Source organism: Triturus cristatus, chromosome 11 (genome assembly GCF_964204655.1).
Source record: "Triturus cristatus chromosome 11, aTriCri1.1, whole genome shotgun sequence".
Classification (NCBI taxonomy): domain Eukaryota; kingdom Metazoa; phylum Chordata; class Amphibia; order Caudata; family Salamandridae; genus Triturus; species Triturus cristatus.
In genome coordinates this window covers 1,140,752,761-1,140,768,429 of record NC_140594.1, presented here as the reverse complement: position 1 = coordinate 1,140,768,429, position 15,669 = coordinate 1,140,752,761, and the positions used below count along the sequence as shown (strand labels likewise).

The following is a 15,669-nucleotide window of genomic DNA, read 5'->3' as shown; positions in this document are numbered from 1 at the left end:
GAGGGTTAGAGAGCTGCTATCTTGGTAAAGGCCTGAAACTGCTAGTTCCCAAGAGGGTCTGCACTTTCAGTTATGACTGACTGTGAGACGAGAAGATGAAGATTTTCTGCACCCAGCATACATTGCAGCATGCTTAGGCAAATGAGGAGCGAGACCCACCAATCCCTCGCCACTTCGCTGAAAGCTCCTCCTCTGCATAAAGAGAACACTTTTACAAGGGAGCAGAGTGGCGCAGCGGAAGCGTGCTGGGCCCATAACCCAGAGGTCGATGGATCGAAACCATCCTCTGCTATAATATTTCTTGTTTTTTCTTCTGAGAACCAATCTGTCATTTCCACGCTACCAGCAAGGAAAAGCGCAGGCTTGTGCTAGCTATGTGAGAAAAGACTTCTCAACTATCTGTCTCTGCTGAAATACAAGAGAGTGATCGCCAAAGGATCAACCCCATACTTTGAAAGTAAAGATACCCAATTATAAGCATAAATGACTGGTGGGACCGTCACACGTTTTTCTGGGCATGCTTTGAATGTCATTCTTGCCTTTTCGTTCTGCTCTTATCATTCTCCTGGGCATTTCATGGAAGGCACTCTCTTTCTCTTCGCTGCTTTGCTTCCAATGCTGCCTAAATATGTTCATTTCCACTATTTGTACTACTGCTTTCCATTTCTTCTCTTCTGCACAGATTTGGCCTTGGTTTCAATCCCCAGTTCCTTACCCTCTACAAGAAACTTTCTACTGCTTTTCATGTTGGTATCTAAACCAAATGCACCATTGAAACTGGTGCAAGATAGTCATTGAACTCGGGGTTGTAATCTTTAGAACCGAGAGCAACCACATCATAGGGCGTTGGTGGTATAGTGGTGATCATAGCTGCTTCCCAAGCAGTTGACCCGGGTTCGATTCCCGGCCAATGCAGTGCAAATTTTTATATGTTCTCCAAGCAGGATTTGTTTCAATGCAACATGTCACAAAACGGAAATATCATGAACAGATTAATCAGACGTTAAATTAAAAAAAAATGAAATACTTAGGCAGGCATCTCGATCGCCCCATCTGCTACATTCATTGTCCTATTAGATGCTATTTTCCAAAAAGCAGAGTCACCACTCACATGTGCTGGTAATAAATATGTTGCGGGCGGTAGACAATGAAAGGGCTGAACCCCGACTAGACATTCTAACTGTAGCATCTCTATATTAAAAAGCATTTCTAGGCAATATCTAGCATGTGAATAAAAGTAGGCAAGATCCACCGATGAATCTGACAAAAGTCCCCAACGATTTTGTGCACACTTGTTCTCTCACCTGAATGCAGCACCACCTTGTAGCCATCGGATGTAACTGCAGCTCACAAAATGTTATATCAGAGTGCAAGTTGAGAGGACTCCAAGAGGCAGATGTCCATGGAAAGAGCCTCTCACGACAGCAGGAAGGTTGGATATTTCAAGATGGCAACATTTCCTGTCCAATGTCCTCACGTCCCGAACGCTCCCAAACGCTCAAAAGCCTCACACCGGGCAAGCCCTCACCGGGTAGATCTCTGGCTCCCAGTTAAAATCAAATCCTGAGCATGCTAGCGCTAGGATCAAAGAGAGAGGAGAGGGTTAGAGAGCTGCTATCTTGGTAAAGGCCTGAAACTGCTAGTTCCCAAGAGGGTCTGCACTTTCAGTTGTGACTGACTGTGGGACGAGAAGATGAAGATTTTCTGCACCCAGCATACATTGCAGCATGCTTAGGCAAATGAGGAGCGAGACCCACCAATCCCTCGCCACTTCGCTGAAAGCTCCTCCTCTGCATAAAGAGAACACTTTTACAAGGGAGCAGAGTGGCGCAGCGGAAGCGTGCTGGGCCCATAACCCAGAGGTCGATGGATCGAAACCATCCTCTGCTATAATATTTCTTGTTTTTTCTTCTGAGAACCAATCTGTCATTTCCACGCTACCAGCAAGGAAAAGCGCAGGCTTGTGCTAGCTATGTGAGAAAAGACTTCTCAACTATCTGTCTCTGCTGAAATACAAGAGAGTGATCGCCAAAGGATCAACCCCATACTTTGAAAGTAAAGATACCCAATTATAAGCATAAATGACTGGTGGGACCGTCACACGTTTTTCTGGGCATGCTTTGAATGTCATTCTTGCCTTTTCGTTCTGCTCTTATCATTCTCCTGGGCATTTCATGGAAGGCACTCTCTTTCTCTTCGCTGCTTTGCTTCCAATGCTGCCTAAATATGTTCATTTCCACTATTTGTACTACTGCTTTCCATTTCTTCTCTTCTGCACAGATTTGGCCTTGGTTTCAATCCCCAGTTCCTTACCCTCTACAAGAAACTTTCTACTGCTTTTCATGTTGGTATCTAAACCAAATGCACCATTGAAACTGGTGCAAGATAGTCATTGAACTCGGGGTTGTAATCTTTAGAACCGAGAGCAACCACATCATAGGGCGTTGGTGGTATAGTGGTGAGCATAGCTGCTTCCCAAGCAGTTGACCCGGGTTCGATTCCCGGCCAATGCAGTGCAAATTTTTATATGTTCTCCAAGCAGGATTTGTTTCAATGCAACATGTCACAAAACGGAAATATCATGAACAGATTAATCAGACGTTAAATTAAAAAAAAAATGAAATACTTAGGCAGGCATCTCGATCGCCCCATCTGCTACATTCATTGTCCTATTAGATGCTATTTTCCAAAAAGCAGAGTCACCACTCACATGTGCTGGTAATAAATATGTTGCGGGCGGTAGACAATGAAAGGGCTGAACCCCGACTAGACATTCTAACTGTAGCATCTCTATATTAAAAAGCATTTCTAGGCAATATCTAGCATGTGAATAAAAGTAGGCAAGATCCACCGATGAATCTGGCAAAAGTCCCCAACGATTTTGTGCACACTTGTTCTCTCACCTGAATGCAGCGCCACCTTGTAGCCATCGGATGTAACTGCAGCTCACAAAATGTTATATCAGAGAGCAAGTTGAGAGGACTCCAAGAGGCAGATGTCCATGGAAAGAGCCTCTCATGACAGCAGGAAGGTTGGATATTTCAAGATGGCAACATTTCCTCTCCAACGTCCTCACGTCCCGAACGCTCCCAAACGCTCAAAAGCCTCACACCGGGCAAGCCCTCACCGGGTAGATCTCTGGCTCCCAGTTAAAATCAAATCCTGAGCATGCTAGCGCTACGATCAAAGAGAGAGGAGAGGGTTAGAGAGCTGCTATCTTGGTAAAGGCCTGAAACTGCTAGTTCCCAAGAGGGTCTGCACTTTCAGTTATGACTGACTGTGAGACGAGAAGATGAAGATTTTCTGCACCCAGCATACATTGCAGCATGCTTAGGCAAATGAGGAGCGAGACCCACCAATCCCTCGCCACTTCGCTGAAAGCTCCTCCTCTGCATAAAGAGAACACTTTTACAAGGGAGCAGAGTGGCGCAGCGGAAGCGTGCTGGGCCCATAACCCAGAGGTCGATGGATCGAAACCATCCTCTGCTATAATATTTCTTGTTTTTTCTTCTGAGGACCAATCTGTCATTTCCACGCTACCAGCAAGGAAAAGCGCAGGCTTGTGCTAGCTATGTGAGAAAAGACTTCTCAACTATCTGTCTCTGCTGAAATACAAGAGAGTGATCGCCAAAGGATCAACCCCATACTTTGAAAGTAAAGATACCCAATTATAAGCATAAATGACTGGTTGCACCGTCACACGTTTTTCTGGGCATGCTTTGAATGTCATTCTTGCCTTTTCGTTCTGCTCTTATCATTCTCCTGGGCATTTAATGGAAGGCACTCTCTTTCTCTTCGCTGCTTTGCTTCCAATGCTGCCTAAATATGTTCATTTCCACTATTTGTACTACTGCTTTCCATTTCTTCTCTTCTGCACAGATTTGGCCTTGGTTTCAATCCCCAGTTCCTTACCCTCTACAAGAAACTTTCTACTGCTTTTCATGTTGGTATCTAAACCAAATGCACCATTGAAACTGGTGCAAGATAGTCATTGAACTCGGGGTTGTAATCTTTAGAACCGAGAGCACCCACATCATAGGGCGTTGGTGGTATAGTGGTGAGCATAGCTGCTTCCCAAGCAGTTGACCCGGGTTCAATTCCCGGCCAATGCAGTGCAAATTTTTATATGTTCTCCAAGCAGGATTTGTTTTAATGCAACATGTCACAAAACGGAAATATCATGAACAGATTAATCAGACGTTAAATTAAAAAAAAAATGAAATACTTAGGCAGGCATCTCGATCGCCCCATCTGCGACATTCATTGTCCTATTAGATGCTATTTTCCAAAAAGCAGAGTCACCACTCACATGTGCTGGTAATAAATATGTTGCGGGCGGTAGACAATGAAAGGGCTGAACCCCGACCAGACATTCTAACTCTAGCATCTCTATATTAAAAAGCATTTCTAGGCAATATCTAGCATGTGAATAAAAGTAGGCAAGATCCACCGATGAATCTGGCAAAAGTCCCCAACGATTTTGTGCACACTTGTTCTCTCACCTGAATGCAGCGCCACCTTGTAGCCATCGGATGTAACTGCAGCTCACAAAATGTTATATCAGAGAGCAAGTTGAGAGGACTCCAAGAGGCAGATGTCCATGGAAAGAGCCTCTCACGACAGCAGGAAGGTTGGATATTTCAAGATGGCAACATTTCCTGTCCAATGTCCTCACGTCCCGAACGCTCCCAAACGCTCAAAAGCCTCGCCCTCACCGGGTAGATCTCTGGCTCCCAGTTAAAATCAAATCCTGAGCATGCTAGCGCTAGGATCAAAGAGAGAGGAGAGGGTTAGAGAGCTGCTATCTTGGTAAAGGCCTGAAACTGCTAGTTCCCAAGAGGGTCTGCACTTTCAGTTATGACTGACTGTGAGACGAGAAGATGAAGATTATCTGCACCCAGCATACATTGCAGCATGCTTAGGCAAATGAGGAGCGAGACCCACCAATCCCTCGCCACTTCGCTGAAAGCTCCTCCTCTGCATAAAGAGAACACTTTTACAAGGGAGCAGAGTGGCACAGCGGAAGCGTGCTGGGCCCATAACCCAGAGGTCGATGGATCGAAACCATCCTCTGCTATAATATTTCTTGTTTTTTCTTCTGAGAACCAATCTGTCATTTCCACGCTACCAGCAAGGAAAAGCGCAGGCTTGTGCTAGCTATGTGAGAAAAGACTTCTCAACTATCTGTCTCTGCTGAAATACAAGAGAGTGATCGCCAAAGGATCAACCCCATACTTTGAAAGTAAAGATACCCAATTATAAGCATAAATGACTGGTGGGACCGTCACACGTTTTTCTGGGCATGCTTTGAATGTCATTCTTGCCTTTTCGTTCTGCTCTTATCATTCTCCTGGGCATTTCATGGAAGGCACTCTCTTTCTCTTCGCTGCTTTGCTTCCAATGCTGCCTAAATATGTTCATTTCCACTATTTGTACTACTGCTTTCCATTTCTTCTCTTCTGCACAGATTTGGCCTTGGTTTCAATCCCCAGTTCCTTACCCTCTACAAGAAACTTTCTACTGCTTTTCATGTTGGTATCTAAACCAAATGCACCATTGAAACTGGTGCAAGTATAGTCATTGAACTCGGGGTTGTAATCTTTAGAACCGAGAGCAACCACATCATAGGGCGTTGGTGGTATAGTGGTGATCGTAGCTGCTTCCCAAGCAGTTGACCCGGGTTCGATTCCCGGCCAATGCAGTGCAAATTTTTATATGTTCTCCAAGCAGGATTTGTTTCAATGCAACATGTCACAAAACGGAAATATCATGAACAGATTAATCAGACGTTAAATTAAAAAAAAATGAAATACTTAGGCAGGCATCTCGATCGCCCCATCTGCTACATTCATTGTCCTATTAGATGCTATTTTCCAAAAAGCAGAGTCACCACTCACATGTGCTGGTAATAAATATGTTGCGGGCGGTAGACAATGAAAGGGCTGAACCCCGACTAGACATTCTAACTGTAGCATCTCTATATTAAAAAGCATTTCTAGGCAATATCTAGCATGTGAATAAAAGTAGGCAAGATCCACCGATGAATCTGGCAAAAGTCCCCAACGATTTTGTGCACACTTGTTCTCTCACCTGAATGCAGCGCCACCTTGTAGCCATCGGATGTAACTGCAGCTCACAAAATGTTATATCAGAGAGCAAGTTGAGAGGACTCCAAGAGGCAGATGTCCATGGAAAGAGCCTCTCACGACAGCAGGAAGGTTGGATATTTCAAGATGGCAACATTTCCTGTCCAATGTCCTCACGTCCCGAACGCTCCCAAACGCTCAAAAGCCTCACACCGGGCAAGCCCTCACCGGGTAGATCTCTGGCTCCCAGTTAAAATCAAATCCTGAGCATGCTAGCGCTAGGATCAAAGAGAGAGGAGAGGGTTAGAGAGCTGCTATCTTGGTAAAGGCCTGAAACTGCTAGTTCCCAAGAGGGTCTGCACTTTCAGTTATGACTAACTGTGAGACGAGAAGATGAAGATTTTCTGCACCCAGCATACATTGCAGCATGCTTAGGCAAATGAGGAGCGAGACCCACCAATCCCTCGCCACTTCGCTGAAAGCTCCTCCTCTGCATAAAGAGAACACTTTTACAAGGGAGCAGAGTGGCGCAGCGGAAGCGAGCTGAACCCCGACTAGACATTCTAACTGTAGCATCTCTATATTAAAAAGCATTTCTAGGCAATATCTAGCATGTGAATAAAAGTAGGCAAGATCCACCGATGAATCTGGCAAAAGTCCCCAACGATTTTGTGCACACTTGTTCTCTCACCTGAATGCAGCGCCACCTTGTAGCCATCGGATGTAACTGCAGCTCACAAAATGTTATATCAGAGAGCAAGTTGAGAGGACTCCAAGAGGCAGATGTCCATGGAAAGAGCCTCTCATGACAGCAGGAAGGTTGGATATTTCAAGATGGCAACATTTCCTGTCCAACGTCCTCACGTCCCGAACGCTCCCAAACGCTCAAAAGCCTCGCCCTCACCGGGTAGATCTCTGGCTCCCAGTTAAAATCAAATCCTGAGCATGCTAGCGCTAGGATCAAAGAGAGAGGAGAGGGTTAGAGAGCTGCTATCTTGGTAAAGGCCTAAAACTGCTAGTTCCCAAGAGGGTCTGCACTTTCAGTTATGACTGACTGTGAGACGAGAAGATGAAGATTTTCTGCACCCAGCATACATTGCAGCATGCTTAGGCAAATGAGGAGCGAGACCCACCAATCCCTCGCCACTTCGCTGAAAGCTCCTCCTCTGCATAAAGAGAACACTTTTACAAGGGAGCAGAGTGGCGCAGCGGAAGCGTGCTGGGCCCATAACCCAGAGGTCGATGGATCGAAACCATCCTCTGCTATAATATTTCTTGTTTTTTCTTCTGAGAACCAATTTGTCATTTCCACGCTACAAGCAAGGAAAAGCGCAGGCTTGTGCTAGCTATGTGAGAAAAGACTTCTCAACTATCTGTCTCTGCTGAAACACAACAGAGTGATCGCCAAAGGATCAACCCCATACTTTGAAAGTAAAGATACCCAATTATAAGCATAAATGACTGGTGGGACCGTCACACGTTTTTCTGGGCATGCTTTGAATGTCATTCTTGCCTTTTCGTTCTGCTCTTATCATTCTCCTGGGCATTTCATGGAAGGCACTCTCTTTCTCTTCGCTGCTTTGCTTCCAATGCTGCCTAAATATGTTCATTTCCACTATTTGTACTACTGCTTTCCATTTCTTCTCTTCTGCACAGATTTGGCCTTGGTTTCAATTCCCAGTTCCTTACCCTCTACAAGAAACTTTCTACTGCTTTTCATGTTGGTATCTAAACCAAATGCACCATTGAAACTGGTGCAAGATAGTCATTGAACTCGGGGTTGTAATCTTTAGAACCGAGAGCACCCACATCATAGGGCGTTGGTGGTATAGTGGTGAGCATAGCTGCTTCCCAAGCAGTTGACCCGGGTTCGATTCCCGGCCAATGCAGTGCAAATTTTTATATGTTCTCCAAGCAGGATTTGTTATAATGCAACATGTCACAAAACGGAAATATCATGAACAGATTAATCAGACGTTAAATTTAAAAAAAAATGAAATACTTAGGCAGGCATCTCGATCGCCCCATCTGCTACATTCATTGTCCTATTAGATGCTATTTTCCAAAAAGCAGAGTCACCACTCACATGTGCTGGTAATAAATATGTTGCGGGCGGTAGACAATGAAAGGGCTGAACCCCGACCAGACATTCTAACTCTAGCATCTCTATATTAAAAAGCATTTCTAGGCAATATCTAGCATGTGAATAAAAGTAGGCAAGATCCACCGATGAATCTGGCAAAAGTCCCCAACGATTTTGTGCACACTTGTTCTCTCACCTGAATGCAGCGCCACCTTGTAGCCATCGGATGTAACTGCAGCTCACAAAATGTTATATCAGAGAGCAAGTTGAGAGGACTCCAAGAGGCAGATGTCCATGGAAAGAGCCTCTCACGACAGCAGGAAGGTTGGATATTTCAAGATGGCAACATTTCCTGTCCAATGTCCTCACGTCCCGAACGCTCCCAAACGCTCAAAAGCCTCGCCCTCACCGGGTAGATCTCTGGCTCCCAGTTAAAATCAAATCCTGAGCATGCTAGCGCTAGGATCAAAGAGAGAGGAGAGGGTTAGAGAGCTGCTATCTTGGTAAAGGCCTGAAACTGCTAGTTCCCAAGAGGGTCTGCACTTTCAGTTATGACTGACTGTGAGACGAGAAGATGAAGATTTTCTGCACCCAGCATACATTGCAGCATGCTTAGGCAAATGAGGAGCGAGACCCACCAATCCCTCGCCACTTCGCTGAAAGCTCCTCCTCTGCATAAAGAGAACACTTTTACAAGGGAGCAGAGTGGCGCAGCGGAAGCGTGCTGGGCCCATAACCCAGAGGTCGATGGATCGAAACCATCCTCTGCTATAATATTTCTTGTTTTTTCTTCTGAGAACCAATCTGTCATTTCCACGCTAAAAGCAAGGAAAAGCGCAGGCTTTTGCTAGCTATGTGAGAAAAGACTTCTCAACTATCTGTCTCTGCTGAAATACAAGAGAGTGATCGCCAAAGGATCAACCCCATACTTTGAAAGTAAAGATACCCAATTATAAGCATAAATGACTGGTGGGACCGTCACACGTTTTTCTGGGCATGCTTTGAATGTCATTCTTGCCTTTTCGTTCTGCTCTTATCATTCTCCTGGGCATTTCATGGAAGGCACTCTCTTTCTCTTCGCTGCTTTGCTTCCAATGCTGCCTAAATATGTTCATTTCCACTATTTGTACTACTGCTTTCCATTTCTTCTCTTCTGCACAGATTTGGCCTTGGTTTCAATCCCCAGTTCCTTACCCTCTACAAGAAACTTTCTACTGCTTTTCATGTTGGTATCTAAACCAAATGCACCATTGAAACTGGTGCAAGATAGTCATTGAACTCGGGGTTGTAATCTTTAGAACCGAGAGCAACCACATCATAGGGCGTTGGTGGTATAGTGGTGAGCATAGCTGCTTCCCAAGCAGTTGACCCGGGTTCGATTCCCGGCCAATGCAGTGCAAATTTTTATATGTTCTCCAAGCAGGATTTGTTTTAATGCAACATGTCACAAAACGGAAATATCATGAACAGATTAATCAGACGTTAAATTAAAAAAAAAATGAAATAATTAGGCAGGCATCTCGATCGCCCCATCTGCTACATTCATTGTCCTATTAGATGCTATTTTCCAAAAAGCAGAGTCACAACTCACATGTGCTGGTAATAAATATGTTGCGGGCGGTAGACAATGAAAGGGCTGAACCCCGACCAGACATTCTAACTCTAGCATCTCTATATTAAAAAGCATTTCTAGGCAATATCTAGCATGTGAATAAAAGTAGGCAAGATCCACCGATGAATCTGGCAAAAGTCCCCAACGATTTTGTGCACACTTGTTCTCTCACCTGAATGCAGCGCCACCTTGTAGCCATCGGATGTAACTGCAGCTCACAAAATGTTATATCAGAGAGCAAGTTGAGAGGACTCCAAGAGGAAGATGTCCATGGAAAGAGCCTCTCACGACAGCAGGAAGGTTGGATATTTCAAGATGGCAACATTTCCTGTCCAATGTCCTCACGTCCCGAACGCTCAAAAGCCTCACACCGGGCAAGCCCTCACCGGGTAGATCTCTGGCTCCCAGTTAAAATCAAATCCTGAGCATGCTAGCGCTAGGATCAAAGAGAGAGGAGAGGGTTAGAGAGCTGCTATCTTGGTAAAGGCCTGAAACTGCTAGTTCCCAAGAGGGTCTGCACTTTCAGTTATGACTAACTGTGAGACGAGAAGATGAAGATTTTCTGCACCCAGCATACATTGCAGCATGCTTAGGCAAATGAGGAGCGAGACCCACCAATCCCTCGCCACTTCGCTGAAAGCTCCTCCTCTGCATAAAGAGAACACTTTTACAAGGGAGCAGAGTGGCGCAGCGGAAGCGTGCTGGGCCCATAACCCAGAGGTCGATGGATCGAAACCATCCTCTGCTATAATATTTCTTGTTTTTTCTTCTGAGGACCAATCTGTCATTTCCACGCTACCAGCAAGGAAAAGCGCAGGCTTGTGCTAGCTATGTGAGAAAAGACTTCTCAACTATCTGTCTCTGCTGAAATACAAGAGAGTGATCGCCAAAGGATCAACCCCATACTTTGAAAGTAAAGATACCCAATTATAAGCATAAATGACTGGTGGGACCGTCACACGTTTTTCTGGGCATGCTTTGAATGTCATTCTTGCCTTTTCGTTCTGCTCTTATCATTCTCCTGGGCATTTCATGGAAGGCACTCTCTTTCTCTTCGCTGCTTTGCTTCCAAAGCTGCCTAAATTTGTTCATTTCCACTATTTGTACTACTGCTTTCCATTTCTTCTCTTCTGCACAGATTTGGCCTTGGTTTCAATCCCCAGTTCCTTACCCTCTACAAGAAACTTTCTACTGCTTTTCATGTTGGTATCTAAACCAAATGCACCATTCAAACTGGTGCAAGATAGTCATTGAACTCGGGGTTGTAATATTTAGAACCGAGAGCAACCACATCATAGGGCGTTGGTGGTATAGTGGTGAGCATAGCTGCTTCCCAAGCAGTTCACCCGGGTTCGATTCCCGGCCAATGCAGTGCAAATTTTTATATGTTCTCCAAGCAGGATTTGTTTTAATGCAACATGTCACAAAACGGAAATATCATGAACAGATTAATCAGACGTTAAATTAAAAAAAAAATGAAATACTTAGGCAGGCATCTCGATCGCCCCATCTGCTACATTCATTGTCCTATTAGATGCTATTTTCCAAAAAGCAGAGTCACCACTCACATGTGCTGGTAATAAATATCTTGCGGGCGGTAGACAATGAAAGGGCTGAACCCCGACCAGACATTCTAACTCTAGCATCTCTATATTAAAAAGCATTTCTAGGCAATATCTAGCATGTGAATAAAAGTAGGCAAGATCCACCGATGAATCTGGCAAAAGTCCCCAACGATTTTGTGCACACTTGTTCTCTCACCTGAATGCAGCGCCATCTTGTAGCCATCGGATGTAACTGCAGCTCACAAAATGTTATATCAGAGAGCAAGTTGAGAGGACTCCAAGAGGCAGATGTCCATGGAAAGAGCCTCTCACGACAGCAGGAAGGTTGGATATTTCAAGATGGCAACATTTCCTGTCCAACGTCCTCACGTCCCGAACGCTCCCAAACGCTCAAAAGCCTCACACCGGGCAAGCCCTCACCGGGTAGATCTCTGGCTCCCAGTTAAAATCAAATCCTGAGCATGCTAGCGCTACGATCAAAGAGAGAGGAGAGGGTTAGAGAGCTGCTATCTTGGTAAAGGCCTGAAACTGCTAGTTCCCAAGAGGGTCTGCACTTTCAGTTATGACTGACTGTGAGACGAGAAGATGAAGATTTTCTGCACCCAGCATACATTGCAGCATGCTTAGGCAAATGAGGAGCGAGACCCACCAATCCCTCGCCACTTCGCTGAAAGCTCCTCCTCTGCATAAAGAGAACACTTTTACAAGGGAGCAGAGTGGCGCAGCGGAAGCGTGCTGGGCCCATAACCCAGAGGTCGATGGATCGAAACCATCCTCTGCTATAATATTTCTTGTTTTTTCTTCTGAGGACCAATCTGTCATTTCCACGCTACCAGCAAGGAAAAGCGCAGGCTTGTGCTAGCTATGTGAGAAAAGACTTCTCAACTATCTGTCTCTGCTGAAATACAAGAGAGTGATCGCCAAAGGATCAACCCCATACTTTGAAAGTAAAGATACCCAATTATAAGCATAAATGACTGGTTGCACCGTCACACGTTTTTCTGGGCATGCTTTGAATGTCATTCTTGCCTTTTCGTTCTGCTCTTATCATTCTCCTGGGCATTTAATGGAAGGCACTCTCTTTCTCTTCGCTGCTTTGCTTCCAATGCTGCCTAAATATGTTCATTTCCACTATTTGTACTACTGCTTTCCATTTCTTCTCTTCTGCACAGATTTGGCCTTGGTTTCAATCCCCAGTTCCTTACCCTCTACAAGAAACTTTCTACTGCTTTTCATGTTGGTATCTAAACCAAATGCACTATTGAAACTGGTGCAAGATAGTCATTGAACTCGGGGTTGTAATCTTTAGAACCGAGAGCACCCACATCATAGGGCGTTGGTGGTATAGTGGTGAGCATAGCTGCTTCCCAAGCAGTTGACCCGGGTTCAATTCCCGGCCAATGCAGTGCAAATTTTTATATGTTCTCCAAGCAGGATTTGTTTTAATGCAACATGTCACAAAACGGAAATATCATGAACAGATTAATCAGACGTTAAATTAAAAAAAAAATGAAATACTTAGGCAGGCATCTCGATCGCCCCATCTGCGACATTCATTGTCCTATTAGATGCTATTTTCCAAAAAGCAGAGTCACCACTCACATGTGCTGGTAATAAATATGTTGCGGGCGGTAGACAATGAAAGGGCTGAACCCCGACCAGACATTCTAACTCTAGCATCTCTATATTAAAAAGCATTTCTAGGCAATATCTAGCATGTGAATAAAAGTAGGCAAGATCCACCGATGAATCTGGCAAAAGTCCCCAACGATTTTGTGCACACTTGTTCTCTCACCTGAATGCAGCGCCACCTTGTAGCCATCGGATGTAACTGCAGCTCACAAAATGTTATATCAGAGAGCAAGTTGAGAGGACTCCAAGAGGCAGATGTCCATGGAAAGAGCCTCTCACGACAGCAGGAAGGTTGGATATTTCAAGATGGCAACATTTCCTGTCCAATGTCCTCACGTCCCGAACGCTCCCAAACGCTCAAAAGCCTCACACCGGGCAAGCCCTCACCGGGTAGATCTCTGGCTCCCAGTTAAAATCAAATCCTGAGCATGCTAGCGCTAGGATCAAAGAGAGAGGAGAGGGTTAGAGAGCTGCTATCTTGGTAAAGGCCTGAAACTGCTAGTTCCCAAGAGGGTCTGCACTTTCAGTTATGACTGACTGTGAGACGAGAAGATGAAGATTTTCTGCACCCAGCATACATTGCAGCATGCTTAGGCAAATGAGGAGCGAGACCCACCAATCCCTCTCCACTTCGCTGAAAGCTCCTCCTCTGCATAAAGAGAACACTTTTACAAGGGAGCAGAGGGGCGCAGCGGAAGCGTGCTGGGCCCATAACCCAGAGGTCGATGGATCGAAACCATCCTCTGCTATAATATTTCTTGTTTTTTCTTCTGAGGACCAATCTGTCATTTCCACGCTACCAGCAAGGAAAAGCGCAGGCTTGTGCTAGCTATGTGAGAAAAGACTTCTCAACTATCTGTCTCTGCTGAAATACAAGAGAGTGATCGCCAAAGGATCAACCCCATACTTTGAAAGTAAAGATACCCAATTATAAGCATAAATGACTGGTTGCACCGTCACACGTTTTTCTGGGCATGCTTTGAATGTCATTCTTGCCTTTTCGTTCTGCTCTTATCATTCTCCTGGGCATTTAATGGAAGGCACTCTCTTTCTCTTCGCTGCTTTGCTTCCAATGCTGCCTAAATATGTTCATTTCCACTATTTGTACTACTGCTTTCCATTTCTTCTCTTCTGCACAGATTTGGCCTTGGTTTCAATCCCCAGTTCCTTACCCTCTACAAGAAACTTTCTACTGCTTTTCATGTTGGTATCTAAACCAAATGCACCATTGAAACTGGTGCAAGATAGTCATTGAACTCGGGGTTGTAATCTTTAGAACCGAGAGCACCCACATCATAGGGTGTTGGTGGTATAGTGGTGAGCATAGCTGCTTCCCAAGCAGTTGACCTGGGTTCAATTCCCGGCCAATGCAGTGCAAATTTTTATATGTTCTCCAAGCAGGATTTGTTTTAATGCAACATGTCACAAAACGGAAATATCATGAACAGATTAATCAGACGTTAAATTAAAAAAAAAATGAAATACTTAGGCAGGCATCTCGATCGCCCCATCTGCGACATTCATTGTCCTATTAGATGCTATTTTCCAAAAAGCAGAGTCACCACTCACATGTGCTGGTAATAAATATGTTGCGGGCGGTAGACAATGAAAGGGCTGAACCCCGACCAGACATTCTAACTCTAGCATCTCTATATTAAAAAGCATTTCTAGGCAATATCTAGCATGTGAATAAAAGTAGGCAAGATCCACCGATGAATCTGGCAAAAGTCCCCAACGATTTTGTGCACACTTGTTCTCTCACCTGAATGCAGCGCCACCTTGTAGCCATCGGATGTAACTGCAGCTCACAAAATGTTATATCAGAGAGCAAGTTGAGAGGACTCCAAGAGGCAGATGTCCATGGAAAGAGCCTCTCACGACAGCAGGAAGGTTGGATATTTCAAGATGGCAACATTTCCTGTCCAATGTCCTCACGTCCCGAACGCTCCCAAACGCTCAAAAGCCTCACACCGGGCAAGCCCTCACCGGGTAGATCTCTGGCTCCCAGTTAAAATCAAATCCTGAGCATGCTAGCGCTAGGATCAAAGAGAGAGGAGAGGGTTAGAGAGCTGCTATCTTGGTAAAGGCCTGAAACTGCTAGTTCCCAAGAGGGTCTGCACTTTCAGTTATGACTGACTGTGAGACGAGAAGATGAAGATTTTCTGCACCCAGCATACATTGCAGCATGCTTAGGCAAATGAGGAGCGAGACCCACCAATCCCTCGCCACTTCGCTGAAAGCTCCTCCTCTGCATAAAGAGAACACTTTTACAAGGGAGCAGAGTGGCGCAGCGGAAGCGAGCTGAACCCCGACTAGACATTCTAACTGTAGCATCTCTATATTAAAAAGCATTTCTAGGCAATATCTAGCATGTGAATAAAAGTAGGCAAGATCCACCGATGAATCTGGCAAAAGTCCCCAACGATTTTGTGCACACTTGTTCTCTCACCTGAATGCAGCGCCACCTTGTAGCCATCGGATGTAACTGCAGCTCACAAAATGTTATATCAGAGAGCAAGTTGAGAGGACTCCAAGAGGCAGATGTCCATGGAAAGAGCCTCTCATGACAGCAGGAAGGTTGGATATTTCAAGATGGCAACATTTCCTGTCCAACGTCCTCACGTCCCGAACGCTCCCAAACGCTCAAAAGCCTCGCCCTCACCGGGTAGATCTCTGGCTCCCAGTTAAAAT

At 45.1% G+C, this 15,669-nt stretch overlaps 8 non-coding genes across 8 annotated transcripts; all 8 read left to right on the top strand.

Moving 5' to 3' along the window:
* Nucleotides 1–843: 843 nt before the first annotated feature.
* Nucleotides 844–915, top strand: TRNAG-CCC (transfer RNA glycine (anticodon CCC)). The gene has a single exon. It is a non-coding gene; the product is annotated as a tRNA-Gly (tRNA).
* Nucleotides 916–2,441: 1,526 nt separating this feature from the next.
* Nucleotides 2,442–2,513, top strand: TRNAG-CCC (transfer RNA glycine (anticodon CCC)). Its single transcript has one exon. It is a non-coding gene; the product is annotated as a tRNA-Gly (tRNA).
* Nucleotides 2,514–4,040: 1,527 nt separating this feature from the next.
* On the top strand, nucleotides 4,041–4,112 carry TRNAG-CCC (transfer RNA glycine (anticodon CCC)). Its single transcript has one exon. It is a non-coding gene; the product is annotated as a tRNA-Gly (tRNA).
* Nucleotides 4,113–5,629: 1,517 nt separating this feature from the next.
* Nucleotides 5,630–5,701, top strand: TRNAG-CCC (transfer RNA glycine (anticodon CCC)). The gene has a single exon. It is a non-coding gene; the product is annotated as a tRNA-Gly (tRNA).
* Nucleotides 5,702–7,903: 2,202 nt separating this feature from the next.
* TRNAG-CCC (transfer RNA glycine (anticodon CCC)) lies at nucleotides 7,904–7,975 on the top strand. Its single transcript has one exon. It is a non-coding gene; the product is annotated as a tRNA-Gly (tRNA).
* A 1,516-nt stretch (nucleotides 7,976–9,491) lies between these two features.
* TRNAG-CCC (transfer RNA glycine (anticodon CCC)) lies at nucleotides 9,492–9,563 on the top strand. The gene has a single exon. It is a non-coding gene; the product is annotated as a tRNA-Gly (tRNA).
* Nucleotides 9,564–11,080: 1,517 nt separating this feature from the next.
* Nucleotides 11,081–11,152, top strand: TRNAG-CCC (transfer RNA glycine (anticodon CCC)). Its single transcript has one exon. It is a non-coding gene; the product is annotated as a tRNA-Gly (tRNA).
* A 1,527-nt stretch (nucleotides 11,153–12,679) lies between these two features.
* TRNAG-CCC (transfer RNA glycine (anticodon CCC)) lies at nucleotides 12,680–12,751 on the top strand. Its single transcript has one exon. It is a non-coding gene; the product is annotated as a tRNA-Gly (tRNA).
* Nucleotides 12,752–15,669: the final 2,918 nt, after the last annotated feature.